Raw genomic sequence first — 11,871 nt, 5'->3', positions numbered from 1 at the left:
ATAAATGCGTGAGGGAGTTTTTCCAATTTAAGTGACAATATTCGAAAATGGGATTATTTATTTAATTCAGAGTCGCCACTTGGGAAAGGTTTGGCTTTTGGTGTCCCAAGTCACCGGTTTATCTTGAATCCCAAATCGAGGAAATTTCCGACTTTCCAAATGAAGTCTGCGAACCAGAAATTCTAAGTAAGGAATTCTGTTGACCCGAGGGAAGGTGTTAGGCACCCACGGATCCCGTGGTTCTAGCACGGTCGCTTAAATTGTTATAATGGCTAAATATCTGATTTTAATTCATGTTATAACTTGTGTGCTTTTATTAGGTTTAAACCGCTTGTATTATTATTTATTTTTTATGGAATTGCAATGTCGTGAAAATGCATTTCGAATCACGTCACAATCAATGCGCCCGTGGTTGTTAATACATTCCGACTCTGTTGAGATTTGGATTTGGGTCACATAAATGCGCACCCGAATTGAAGAATGTAATTTAATTAAAAATCGCGCCTAAAAAGTCTAACGCATTATCATATTTGAGGAAGGCCGTAAAAATTCGCTAAAACGGCCCATCCCAAATTCTAAGTATTTTATTATGACCAATTATTGAGGGCCCCGCAATTTGCATTTTTGTTTGGCAAGGCATGCCTCATTTTTGTTTTAAAAGGATCGACCTATAGTGACTATGTTTTCTATTTCGTTTGTCTCTATAATGAAAGAAAAAGAATTCTAACTTATTTACATGCTCACGAGTTATTATAGTTGAGTTTTCGAAAGTGAGTCATTTAAAGAGTTTACTGGTGCAGCGCGTAGAATATTCTAAATACAGACAGTAAAAGAAAGAAAAGACTACATTAAACTACAGCTTCAAATCTTTCCCATTTTTGCATTCATGTTTCGAGTAGCTTACAAGATGAACCAGTGTATCAGTTTGTGTACCTGGTATTTGGAAAGCAAGGAAAGAAGATGAAGATCAGTAGAAGTAGCAGTAGTGTAAATACACAGCAACAACAGGTTCAGCAACACAGCAAGACCAGTAACGACCAGTAGAATAACCCAGTAACAGATTGAAAACCAACAGTACCAAAATGCAATCGCAGTCAAAGCAGGAGAGAGACGGATACAAGATGCAGTAGTTTACTGATTTTGAATAACACTCAAGGAAAGGCAAACGGAAATTATTCAAGTAAAAGTTCAACTTAATTTTCTCTTTTGCTCTCAAATTCTGATTTCTCAAAATTCAGTCAACTCTCTCAACTTTCTTTTTTCTTCTCTCAAAGTCTCTCCTCAAAAGTCTCCCTCCAAAAGTCTCTTCTTTTTGGTGTCATAGAATGACTCTATTTATAACAAGACTCTTGCCTTGAACCACTCCCCGAAATATTCCCATGATTGCATGCTTTGTTCCCCACTACCTTAAACAAATGAATTATTCCCCACTATTTTGTGTCATGGCCCCCACTATATTAAAATAAAGAGTTATTCCCCACTATCTTGTGTCTTGTCCCCCATTATATTAAACAAATATATCACCTCCCCACTAATTTATGTCTTGTCCCCCACCATGTACTATTTTAATATTGTTAATGCCTAGTGGACGGAGCACTCAGTTTAAATAATTGCTCAAATTTTCAATTCCAAAAATATCCCTCGGAAATTAGTAAAATTATCGTTCTACCCCCATCAGCTATAACAAATTCACCTAAATCAATTAACCAAAATACAGCAACTATAACCAATTTTTAATCAAATTCAATCAACAAATTCAAACTAAATGATGAACAACAATGAAACAACTGGAATTATTTTGACTAAACAATATTTTTTTTAACAACAAACCTACTTTCAGATTCAATAACAATGACAAACAAAATAGTAGTTCAAATTCGAATTAAACTTAAACGGAACAACTAAACAGATTCAAATCACTAAACTCAATAATCAATGGCACCTCAAACTAAATCTAACAATTTTACAAACAAGGTAAAGGATTCAATTGACTAATAAATTTCTATATTAAAACTAAACAAGAACAAATGAATAAAACAAACTGAAGAAATAATCAAAGTGAAAATAACGAACAAGAAAAGAATCAAACTTATACTAATTTCGGATCCGAAAATATCAAACAAAATATGGACAGAAATGAAACTTAAACCAACTAACCGGATTGGAACAACGACGAACTCGAACGGAAACAAATCTGCCCGGAAACAATTATCGCACCAAAATAACTCGACGACGAAGACGACCAACGAAGAAGCAGCTGAACGTAGCAGTGGCGTGCTACTGGCTGGACGGAGCAGCAGCAGCGACGCTGCTGGAGCAGCCATGGACGACGAGCAGCAGCAGTGATGACACATTAGGGTCGTTTGGTCGAAGACGATGAAGAAGCAGCAAGGTAACGGGCTGGCTTGGTGGAGCTGGGTCTCGACGAAGGTTTTCCGGCGATGTGACGACGACGAAGAAGGTGAAGCCTGGCGGCTCGCGCGATGGCTGCTGGAGATTGACGAAAAAGAAAAGGCAGCAGGGTCGTTCATGGCTGGTCGTTGGTTGAAGGAAGATGGACGACGGGGCAGCTGCTGCGTCAATGGCGATGTGAACTGAGTGGTCGTTTGAGATGAGAAGATGAAGGTGAAGGGGCAGCCATTGTCGAGCTTGAGCTAGACATGGAGAAGACGAAGAAGATGGCAGCCATGGGAGCTCGATCTCAACGGCGAAGACGAAGCTGGGGCGATGGGGGTGCTGGGTCTCGAAGGTGTGCGTGCGTGTGTGTTGAAGGAGAAGAGGAGGCAGCCATGGTTGGGAGCTTGGGGTGCTTGGTTTGGAGAAGAAGAGAGGGGGGGGGATGTTTAGGTTTAGGGTTTGTTTGTGAAAAATGAAAATGAAGTGAAGATAGGAGGTTGAGCGGGTGGTTTGGTTATGGGGCGGACCGGGTTGAGTTGGCCCGGTATGGGTTTGTTTCTTTTGGGCTTGTGGTTTAAATTTGAAGAAAAGGCCCAATCCGATTTTCTTCTATTTTTGTTCTTTTCTATTTATTCAATTTCCTAATTAATAAAGCTAAAAATGCTAAGATTAAATTATAAAACCCAAAATTATCTCAAAATACTAGTTAACTCCTAATAACAATTAACACACAATTAAATAGCAATTAACGATAAAATCACACAATTTGGACGTTAAATGATAAAAATGCAAAATACATATTTTTATGCTTTTTTTTTCATTTTGTAAAACAAACTTAATTACTCCTAACTGTAGAATTAAATATAAAATGCAAATGCGACATATTTTTATATTTTTTATTAATATAACAAATAAACATGAACAAACAAAAATACAAATAATTATCCAAAAATGCCACGAAAATTCAAAAATTGCACAAAAAGGAAAATTGTTTTATTTTAAATTTTTTGGGAGTAATTCTCATATAGGGCAAAAATTACGTGCTTACAGCTGCCCCTCTTTGTCCGAAAACATGAAGAGTTTTCGTGCAAAGACAAAGTAAGCGGATACGAGCGATTTTTGCCCGTTGGAATACTCCGTGTGAAGCATTTTTTGAAAGATTTGACCGAACCTTTGCTTCAGAGGTTTCCTACATATCCCGGGCTAAACAGGAATCAGGTCAATGTAGTTCGGGAAGTTTTGGTAGCTGGGACTACCATGACGCTGCGAATTTACTGTTACTGTTGTTGTTGCTGCTGCTACTGCTCACTGACCTCCTTATTACATAAAAAAGAAAAATCAAAGCTAAGATAGTTATGCCTATCAACTACTAGTTACAAGATTCCTATCTATAATTCTTTCGTAACTTGATCTTGAGTCTTGGCTGATTCTGCCTGTAGACTTCGATCTGAATCTTGATGCTTGCAAGTTGTAGGTGCTTGTTTATTTCTGCAGCATTGAGTGAAGCGGGATTGGTGGAGCTCGTGACTTCAATCAGATTTTGAGCGATCTGCACTTTGTTTGCTCCAGTATTTGGGCTCATCTTCTTTTGTTCTTTCCTTCCTTTCTTTATTCTGGATTGAGACTCACTCCGTAGGTCATCTCGATCCCTGTTCTTCGGGGTCAAACCTGCTCAGACAACCAAACAAACAAACGAACGAAATTGTTTTGCCCCAGTTTTACTAGGAAAATTTCGCGAGTTAATTGCCATAAAAATCTACGGAATTGATGAGGGGATTGGAAACCTCAAGTCTAAAAGGCGCAACTCAGGGATTGGAGCCCTAATGTCGCAAAAGGCAAAACGCTCAACTCAGGGATTGGAGCCCTAATGTCGGCTAAAAGAAAATTGCTCAACTCAGGGATTGCAGCCCTAATGTCGGCTAAAAGAATATTGCTCAACTCAGGGATTGGAGCCCTAATGTCGGCTAAAGGAAAATTGCTCAACTCAGGGATTGGAGCCCTAATGTCGGCTAAAAGAAAAATTGCTCAACTCAGGGATTGGAGCCCTAATGTCGGCTAAAAGAAAAATTGCTCAACTCAAGGATTGAAGCCCTAATGTCGGCTAAAGGAAAATTGCTTAACTCAGGGATTGGAGCCCTAATGTCGGCTAAGAGAAAATTGCTCAACTTATGGATTGGAGCCCTAATGTCGGCTAAAGGAAAATTGCTCAACTCGGGGATTGGAGCCCTAATGTCGGCTAAAAGAAAAATTGCTCAACTCAGGGATTGGAGCCCTAATGTCAGCTAAAGGAAAATTGCTCAACTCAGGGATTGGAGCCCTAATGTCGGCTAAGAGAAAATTGCTCACCTTAGGGATTGGAGTCCTAATATCGGCTAAGAGAAAATTGCTCAACTTAGGGATTGGAGCCCTAATGTCGGCTAAAGGAAAATTGCTCAACTCGGGGATTGGAGCCCTAATGTCGGCTAAAAGAAAAATTGCTCAACTCAGGGATTGGAGCCCTAATGTCAGCTAAAGGAAAATTGCTCAACTCAGGGATTGGAGCCCTAATGTCGGCTAAGAGAAAATTGTTCAACTTAGGGATTGGAGTCCTAATATCGGCTAAGAGAAAATTGCTCAACTTAGGGATTGGATCCCTAATGTCGGCTAAAGGAAAATTGCTCAACTCAGGGATTAGAGCCCTAATGTCGGCTAAAAGAAAATCGCTCAACTAAGGGATTGGAGCCCTAATGTAGGCTAAAGGAATATTGCTCAAATCAGGGATTGGAGCCCTAATGTCGGCTAAAAGGAAAATCGCTCAACTCAGGGATTGGAGCCCTAATGTCGGCTAAAGGAAAATTGCTCAACTCAGGGATTGGAGCCTTAATGTCGGCTAAAAGGAAAATCGCTCAACTCAGGGATTGGAGCCCTAATGTCGGCTAAAAGAAAATCGCTCAACTCAGGGATTGGAGTCCTAATATCGGCTATAGGAAAATCACTCAACTCAGGGATTGGAGCCCTAATGTCGGCTAAAAGAAAGTCGCTCAACTCAGGGATTGGAGCCCTAATGTCGGCTAAATAAAAATCGCTCAACTCAGGGATTGGAGCCCTAATGTCGGCTAAAAGAAAAATCGCTCAACTCAGGGATTGGAGCCTTAATGTCGGCTAAAAGAAAATCGCTCAACTCAGGGATTGGAGCCCTAATGTCAGCTAAAAGAAAATCGCTCAACTTATGGATTGGAGCCCTAATGTCAGCTAAAAGAAAATCGCTCAACTCAGGGATTAGAGCCCTAATGTTGGCAAAGGTGACTAGGGAATGGAGGCCCTATGTCTAAAGTCTCAACTTAGGGATTGGAGACCTAATGTTGGCAAAGGTGACTAGGGAATGGAGGCCCTATGTCTAAAATCTCAACTTAGGGATTGAAACCCTAATATTGGTGAAAAATATGTTGATATTGGGGATTCTAAATCAACCCTTTTTCGGAATTTTCTTCTTATTTCTCTTTTCGTTTTTTTTTTATTTTATTTTATTTTTTGTTTAGTAAAAATGCAGGAAAGAATTTGGAAGAAACTTCCCTTTTGGGTTGATTCCTTGCTGCAAAGCTGTTTCTTGCACTTGTGCATTTCTTTTCCTTTTTGGTTGCACCTGCTTCTTGCACGGTTGCTTTGGATTGCACCTGTTTCAATTTTTCAAACAAAGAACAACTGTTAGTTTGAAACAGTGGTTGGTTTTGTGGCCTTGGTTAGTTTTGATCACTCGATCACGGCCCAATTTCATTGATGAAGATCTCAACTGCAACTATTTGCTCCCTGAGGATCGATTCATTTCAGGCCCTGGAGAACCTCTGATTATTCCAGACTTTGCCATGATGGTTGGTCGGTGGAACTCAACTTCCACCTTTATTTCGCCTTCGTATGTCTTTCCTTCTGACTTCCTTTTTTTTTTTTTTTGAGCATTGGAGAACCTTTGGCTCTTCAAACTTTGCTACAACGGCTAGTCGCGTGGGACTTGACCTCTTTAAACTTTATTTCGCCTTTATAAGCACTTCGATTTGATTTTCTCCTTTCAAGAGTTTTCAATTCCGGATCAGCGGCCCACATGGCCAATCGAGGTCGACTTGATGCACCTGCTGAGGCCGGGTATCTTTTGCACATTAGCCCGTACCAAATGAGAACCCTGTAAATCAGTCTTGCCATCTTTTCTTTGTCTCAATTTCGAAAGAGTGTTAGACCGAAAGGGATTCAAAGAAAACAAACAATGAAATGGAGAATGAGTTTTAAAAAAGTGTCCCTTCCGGGGAAAAGAAAGAAGGACTTATCTGGAGTGCATGGGGACTTCAATGAACATGACATGCCATTTGGACTGGATACTTGATCTGTGTAAACCGTCTGAGTCTCAGAAATTCATCACAACTTTGCCTTGAAACTAAGGAACCTTGCCAGGACTCTGTTGATACCGATAGCTGTGAGGATCTTATTTTCGATCATGGGCGCCCTTTATGGGTTTTCACGAGCTGACCCACCCCACTTCTATTCTCACCATCGCCTTATAGTGCCCGTGTGGGTTTTCACTAACAAGACTCTCATTTTGATTTTCTTTGCTTACCGTCGCCTTACGGTGCCGTGTGGGTTTTCACCAATAAGACTCTCTCATTTTATTCCTCTCATTTTGTTGTATCAGATCCAAATAACTCCATCCTCCCATTTTGATCCGCTTTGCCGATTGATCAGAAGGACTTGAACAAGGTTTGGGGTGAAAAGAATTTGGATTGAACTACAACTTTGGAACCTTTTGGGCGGGATCATTGTCGAACCATTATAACTTCTGCCCCAGTTTCACTTTTAGGGGACTTTGGATTTTTATTTTGGTGTGACTGAACCCTAGAGAGAGGTTGCCTACGTATCCTTTTGGAAGCAAGTCGAACGTAGTTCAGGAAACTTTTGTTTTTGGATTTTTTTTTGTGTGTTTTTTTTATTTTGTTTTCTTTTTCTTTTCCTTTCCTTTTTCATTTTTTTCATTTCATTTTCTTTGTCTTTTCTTCCTTTTTTTTCTTTTCCTTCTATTTCATTTTTCATTTTTCCAATTCTTTCTTTTTTCTCTTCTTTTTTTTTTTGTTTTTTTTTAGGTTCCAATGAGGGTAGTCAAAGAATTATAACCGGCTCAAAGGGTTTGCAAAGGGTTGATAGTGTTTGGGTAGCGAGAATAAAAGCCTTCTTCATCCCAATCGGAGAATATTAATGCTATATGGAGGATCAAACAGAGTACCTTTTGACTGCATTTGCATTGGTAGTTGTTTTAGGGACATTTCCTTTGACGTGTCCCAAGTACAACGCACTCTTTTGGCAGTACTCTTGTTACAATGTATAGACCTTTTCAATCTAGAACAAATTTTCCTTCAGATGTTCCAACTCTTTGTCTTATTTCCTTAAACTTTATCTTCATTGCGATCTAATCATTGATTCATTATTTCGAGGTTTGACAGCTTTCAGGATCTGGGCATGAAGTCCGCAAGCATGTCATGTTTTTGAAATCTGTATTTAACAGAACTAAAAAGAGAATAAGAAAGAAAAACGACAAGATTAAGAGAAGAGACATTCCTAGACAGTGATATATTAATTCATTTTTTTTCTTGATTTTGATTATATTTTTTTGGAATTTTTTGAATATAGAAGGGTTTATACAAGAAAGTAAGACAATAAAGTAAAACATCTGGATCACACCCTGAGATAATCTGGATGCAGAAAGGATAGCAAGACTGGCTACCGAGACTTCCGTCTGATGGGGAACTTTCATGTTTGGCAACCATTTTATGGCTTTTCTTCTATCTCGGCAATGGTTGTAATGGCCTTCAGTGCCGGATCAAATTCGAATTAAACTTAAACGGAACAACTAAACAGATTCAAATCACTAAACTCAATAATCAATGGCACCTCAAACTAAATCTAACAATTTTACAAACAAGGTAAAGGATTCAATTGACTAATACATTTCTATATTAAAACTAAACAAGAACAAATGAATAAAACAAAATGAAGAAATAATCAAAGTGAAAATAACGAACAAGAAAAGAATCAAACTTATATTAATTTCGGATCCGAAAATATCAAACAAAATACGGACATAAATGAAACTTAAACCAACTAACCGGATTGGAACAACGACGAACTCGAACGGAAATAAATCTGCCCGGAAACAATTATCGCACCAAAATAACTCGACGACGAAGACGACCAACGAAGAAGCAGTTGAACGTAGAATTGGCGTGCTACTGGCTGGACGGAGGAGCAGCAGCGACGCTGCTGGAGCAGCCATGGACGATGGGCAGCAGCAGTGATGACACAGTAGAGTCGTTTGGTCGAAGACGATGAAGGAAGCAGCAAGGTGACGGGTTGGCTTGGTGGAGCTGGGTCTCGATGAAGGTTTTCCGGCGACGTGACGATGACGAAGAAGGTGAAGCCTGGCGGCTCGCGCGATGGCTACTGGAGCTTGACAAAAAAGAAAAGGCAGCAGGGTCGTTCATGGCTGGTCATTGGTTGAAGGAAGATGGAAGACGGGGCAGCTGCTGCGTCAATGGCGATGTGAGCTGAGTGGTCGTTTGAGATGAGAAGATGAAGGTGAAGGGGCAGCCATTGTCGAGCTTGAGCTAGACATGGAGAAGACGAAGAAGATGGCAGCCATGGGAGCTCGAGCTCAACGACGAAGACGAAGCAGGGGCGATGGGGGTGCTGGGTCTCGAAGGTATGCGTGCGTGTGTGTTGAAGGAGAAGAGGAGGCAGCCATGGTTGGGAGCTTGGGGTGCTTGGTTTGGAGAAGAAGAGAGGGGGGGGGCAGATGTTTAGGTTTAGGGTTTGTTTGTGAAAAATGAAAATGAAGTGAAGATGGGAGGTTGGGCGGGTGGTTTGGTTATGGGGCGGACCGGGTTGAGTTGGCCCGGTATGGGTTTGTTTCTTTTGGGCTTGTGGTTTAAATTTTAAGAAAAGGCACAATCCGGTTTTCTTCTATTTTTGTTCTTTTCTATTTATTCAATTTCCTAATTAATAAAGCTAAAAATGCTAAGATTAAATTATAAAACCCAAAATTATCTCAAAATACTAATTAACTCCTAATAACAATTAACACACAATTAAATAGCAATTAACGATAAAATCACACAATTTGTACGTTAAATGCTAAAAATGCAAAATACATATTTTTATGATTTTTTTTTCATTTTGTAAAACAAACTTAATTACTCCGAACTGTAGAATTAAATATTAAATGCAAATGCGACATATTTTTATATTTTTTATTAATATAACAAATAAACATGCACAAACAAAAATACAAATAATTATCCAAAAATGCCACGAAAATTCAAAAATTGCACACAAAGGAAAATTGTTTTATTTTGAATTTTTTGGGAGTAATTCTCATATAGGGCAAAAATCACGTGCTTATAGTTTGAACTTGAGAAATTGCAGCTGGTGTTGCTGCTTCTGTCATATCCACACCTGCAGATTGGGGACTGCAGTTGCGAGCTCCGCAGGAGCAGAAAAGAGGCGCACGTGCGTGGAGGACTGCAGGTGTGGCTTGGTAAACCCCATCTGTGATGTCGCAGGCGCGGTAAGGCGACCGCAGATGCGAGGTCTGGTAAGGTTAAGTGAAATCCGCAGAAGTGGATACTTTTTCCGCAGAAGCAGAAGCGCAGATGCGCTTATGGGATCGCAGGTGCGGAATCCCTGGGGCAAAAAGTATATAAACTCCCCTTCGCGAATTTTGGTCATTCTTCCACCATTTTTGGTCGATTTTTGGAGCTTCAAGCTCTGATTTCAAGAGGGAATCTAGTGTTTTCAGAGAGATAAGCTACTTGGGCCTTATATCTTTTGTTTATAGCGATTATTCCATTATTTAATCATGATATTAGTGGGAAAATTTGAGATATATTGGGAGATTAGGGCTTGAAATTGAAGAGTTTAAACTGGGGATTTGAGGGGCCATTTGGGGTTCGATATTGACGATTATGGTGTGTATAGACTCGGGAGTGAAAGAAGTTTTTAGTTTTGCGAATTTTGTTGGATTCCGAGACGTGGGCCCGGGTGCCGGGTTTGAGCAAATTTAGGATTTTGAGTTTAATTTGATAATTTTCGCGGGGGCTTTGTCCCTTTGGCATGTATTGATGATATGATTCTGATTTTGGATAGATTCGGTGCGATTTGAGGCCAAGTCGAGAGGCAAGGGAATTTCGGAGTAAATTTTCATCCGGTTCGAGGTAAGTAACGATTGTAAATCTAGATCTGACGGTATGAAAGCACGGAATCTCATGTGGGCGTGCACCTGTAGGGATTGTGACTTGGTCCGTCCCGTGGCAAAAGTAGAGTTGCATATTTTGATAAACTCTAAATGAAATCTATGTGTTTAGAAATAAATTCTGTTAACTTGGGCTGAATGCCATGTTTGGGGCCTTGTGCCATACTGTTTGGACCCTCAGGGTTATTTTACTACTATCCTCACACTGTTTTGATTCGAAAACATATCCTCATTCATGATTTTTACCTGTTTATTATTTGATTCAGTTTCATTATTCTACTTTCAAATATATGAAAACTGTTCAGGCTGAGTTCCCTGATTTTTCACTGAAATGCCCGAGTGGCTGTGAGGTTGATGACTGAGGGAGGCCGAGGACCGGATGGTGAGGATTATATATTTATGGATCGGGTTGCACGCCACAATATATATATATATATATATATATATATATATATATATATATATATATATATATATATATATACACACACATATATATATACATATATATGTATATATACACCCCAGTGAACGTAGTCGACACCCCCAGTCTGCACAACCCTAGTGAATGTAGTCAACTATATATTTATGGATCGGGTTGCACGATATAGCGGTTATTATGAGATATCTATTGAGCGGGGGTGCTGAGTGTGAGTGATGATTGACGAGCATTAAGTCACGAGTGACTGAGAAGCTTACCCGAGGTTCTATATATATATGGATGATATCTTGCCCGAGGGGCTTGTTTTACGAAATTACTATCTTCACTCTCTTTATACTGAGCCCCTATTAAAAAATGTTGAACAAATGTTTTAAACAACTTTACATTGAAACTGGAGTTTTTACGAGATGTTCGGAAATTGAATTACTAATTTGACTTTGTTATTTCCATTGAGATTCTATGTTATGAGATGTATATGATTTTGAATGCTTGTCACTGCACTTAGCATTTATTTATAATTGTTACTTACTGAGTTGGCGTACACACGTTATTCCTTGCACCTTGTGTGCAGATCCAAGTGCCAGAGCATCCGAGTGAGAGTTGTTCCTTACATTCAGAGAATTCTGGAGTTAGAAAGGTAGTTGCACGGCATCTGCAGCCTTGCATTTTTCCTTCCTATCTATTAAGTATTTGTTTTTCTCATACTCATCTTGTATTGAGAAGACAGTATCAGATTGTATTTTTGCGGCTCATGACTAGTGACACCGAG

This window comes from Nicotiana sylvestris, chromosome 2, assembly GCF_000393655.2.
Source record: "Nicotiana sylvestris chromosome 2, ASM39365v2, whole genome shotgun sequence".
Taxonomy (NCBI): domain Eukaryota; kingdom Viridiplantae; phylum Streptophyta; class Magnoliopsida; order Solanales; family Solanaceae; genus Nicotiana; species Nicotiana sylvestris.
Note: the sequence above shows the minus strand (reverse complement) of the source record.